At 32.4% G+C, this 2,717-nt stretch overlaps 1 long non-coding RNA gene across 5 annotated transcripts; it reads left to right on the top strand.

Moving 5' to 3' along the window:
• Positions 1 to 262: 262 nt before the first annotated feature.
• On the top strand, positions 263 to 1,899 carry LOC104719450 (uncharacterized). 5 transcript variants are annotated; one of them, XR_015568109.1, is made up of 4 exons: positions 263 to 583; positions 899 to 1,023; positions 1,142 to 1,193; positions 1,454 to 1,899. It is a non-coding gene; the product is annotated as an uncharacterized LOC104719450 (long non-coding RNA). The 5 variants fall into 5 exon arrangements; XR_015568107.1 differs by having other exon boundaries at positions 1,142 to 1,232; XR_015568110.1 differs by having other exon boundaries at positions 282 to 583; positions 1,465 to 1,899.
• The last annotated feature ends 818 nt before the right edge of the window (positions 1,900 to 2,717 follow it).

Below are 2,717 nucleotides of genomic sequence, written 5' to 3'. Positions count from 1 at the left end.
TCTAATAACTTCAACTATTGATTTTATACATTTGATTTATTTTTCTTTGATATTTATTTTCAATTAAGTATATAATGTCTCTTCTGCATTTAATTATTTAAGTATTTAGATAATATATATGTATAGTATTAATACAATAAAACTTTCATGTTTTTCACCGGGCTTCTGACACCTCAGCTTCATTAATGAAGGTGATACATCAATAAAAAAAAGTTAACCAATCCAATTATAACATTGATACACATCATCTGTAATTTTCCTTACCTGTCAAATAACATTCTAATAATCTCAAATTTAAGCAAAAGGTCCCAAAATCTCAATTCTCCCTTCACCGTACCCCTAGATTATCTTCGGACTGTTGAGAGACGAGAACATCGAGCAGAAGGTTGTCAAATTCGTCAAATTTTGATCTGAACGAAGCTTTGAAAACAACTTCAGGGTCATCTTTGGTTTTGGTTGAAGGAGTAGACGAAGAAGTCGAAGGAAGCTGAGAGAGGAGAGGTCAGAGGAGTAAAAAAGGATTGAAGTGAGCTGAGGTGACCCTTAGCCTTGCGTCAATCGAAATGGGTTCGGCTTGAATTCAGTAAAGTTCTCTGCTTTTTTTCCTACCCTGTGTTTGTTTTCGTGATGTGAATATTGAGCGAGAATTGGGTTTCGTTACGATCTGTGTAGCAAAAACTGTTTTAGGGTTCCGATAAAGTTACCTTTTTTTGGGGTTTTAGACTCCATTCTGGGTAACTTATCTCTTGTTGGGACTCCAATGTCATATAAATCTCTCAATTCGTTTAATTTGTGGTATTTTATTATTTAACAGTTACTTTCATTTATGTTTTTTTCATTTTTCTGTTAGTTTAACCTATGTGTTTGAAATTTTAAATTACTATGAATGATGGTGAAGAGAAGAGTAATGATCTGGAGAAGAGTCAAGAAGTCTCTTAAAACGACTTTAGCGTTTTGTTTGCTCTTCTCCTTCAAGCGTCTTCTCGCTTTGCCGCTTGATCATGTTGTTTGTCTTTCATGGTGGTTAGTTTCTTCTTCTTAAGTTTGGTGGCTTAACTTCTTTTCTGACTTTACCAATGTGTTATTATCTCTCTATTTATTAAAGTTTTATTTCTCTGTTTCTTTGTGGGTGATTTTGCAGAGAATAAAGTTTTCTACTTTGTAACAAATTCTCAAGCTTATCTGAATATATGGTACTAAATTCTCAAGCTTTATCAAGGTTCATGCGTTGAGTGAGTTTAAACATATTGTTGTGGCTCATTTCATGGATAATCTCTCTTTTTTTTTTGGGTCCTTTCACTTCTCATGCTGTTGGATCTCATGTTGTTGCAATTCTTGTGATTCTTGATCTTGAATCGGATTCAAAATATGGGTTGATGCAACCAACTAAGGTTTCTTTGATTGTTGATATGTTGAATGATGGATGTAATGAGACCAAAATCAATTGTGCTAGACTGATTACAGGATTGAGGGAAGAGAAGGGGTTTAGAGCAGAGCTGGTCTCAGGTCATAGTTTGCTTGTTGGGCTAATGAGATTGGTTAAGCATAAGAGACATATAAATGGAGAGCTTCCCGTGCTCTTGGGATGCTTAAACCAGACAAGTTTGAAGCTTGATGGTTAGCATTGGAGCATTGCCCCAATTAGTCGATATATTACTGTCTTTAGACTTAAAATGTTTGGAATTAGTGTTTTCTTATTTTTGATGCTTTTTGTTCAGATTAGTGTTTCAGTTGTTTTCATGTCCATGCCTGGTAACCTTTCTTATCTTTCCAAGCTACTTCTTCGGCTTCTCATTTGTTGTGTACTGTTGTAATAACGTGATACTGTTTCCCAAAAGAAAGTATCACAAAATATCATTGACATCGGAAAGTAATATTAAGACTTGGTCTCCACGTCAATATAGAAGTATACTAAAATTACCTAAAATAGTTAACATTGTGTTCGATTGTAAAAAAAAATGATCTCCATCATCATTCTTTCTTTTACGTTTCCATCATCATTGATATTATATTTTAGGAACGTTTCGTATGATAATTAGTATTACGTTAGTTTTAAAGCAAAAAGTGGCCATGAAATTATGTAGCTAAGCATCATGAATTCTAAAGGGTTTGTGAGTGAAAAACATCCCTAAACTTATTTATTAAGGTAATAAAATGAAAATATATTCAAAAACTAAATTTATGATATAAAAAACTCAAGTGTCATACGATATGTAAATTATAATTAAAAAAAAACAAAATTATTATTAAAATTATCAAAACTTATGAGTAATTATTATATATTAAATTAGGAAATCGGGAAAAAACAAAACAAAAAAAAGTATAACAAAAATAATAAATAAAAACCAATCCGCGGCGTAGCGCGGGTACTATCCTAGTTCAATTAAAATTGTATAATTATGCTAATTTTAGTTTTCTAAAAATTTATATATTTTAAATTATATATTGAATCCTTCAATAATTATGTTGGTATAACAAGAATTTTCCGAACCGTTAGCCATCTAGAATCCATCAGTAAAATCACCGTCGGAAATTCATCGGTATAACTTCCGTAAAAAATCCGTCGGTTAAACTTCGGTTGGAAATCGATCAGTAATTACCAATGGATTTCCGATAGAATAATTTTACTGACGCTCTAGATCCGACGAACGTTTCTGTCTGTTACCCATTGGTAATAGATGTTTCTGACGGCTAACTAACAGATATGACTGTCGTTT

This window comes from Camelina sativa, chromosome 10 (genome assembly GCF_030686135.1).
Source record: "Camelina sativa cultivar CO46 ecotype springtype chromosome 10, ASM3068613v1".
Taxonomy (NCBI): domain Eukaryota; kingdom Viridiplantae; phylum Streptophyta; class Magnoliopsida; order Brassicales; family Brassicaceae; genus Camelina; species Camelina sativa.
Note: the sequence above shows the minus strand (reverse complement) of the source record. Positions and strands in the feature narration are given on the sequence as shown.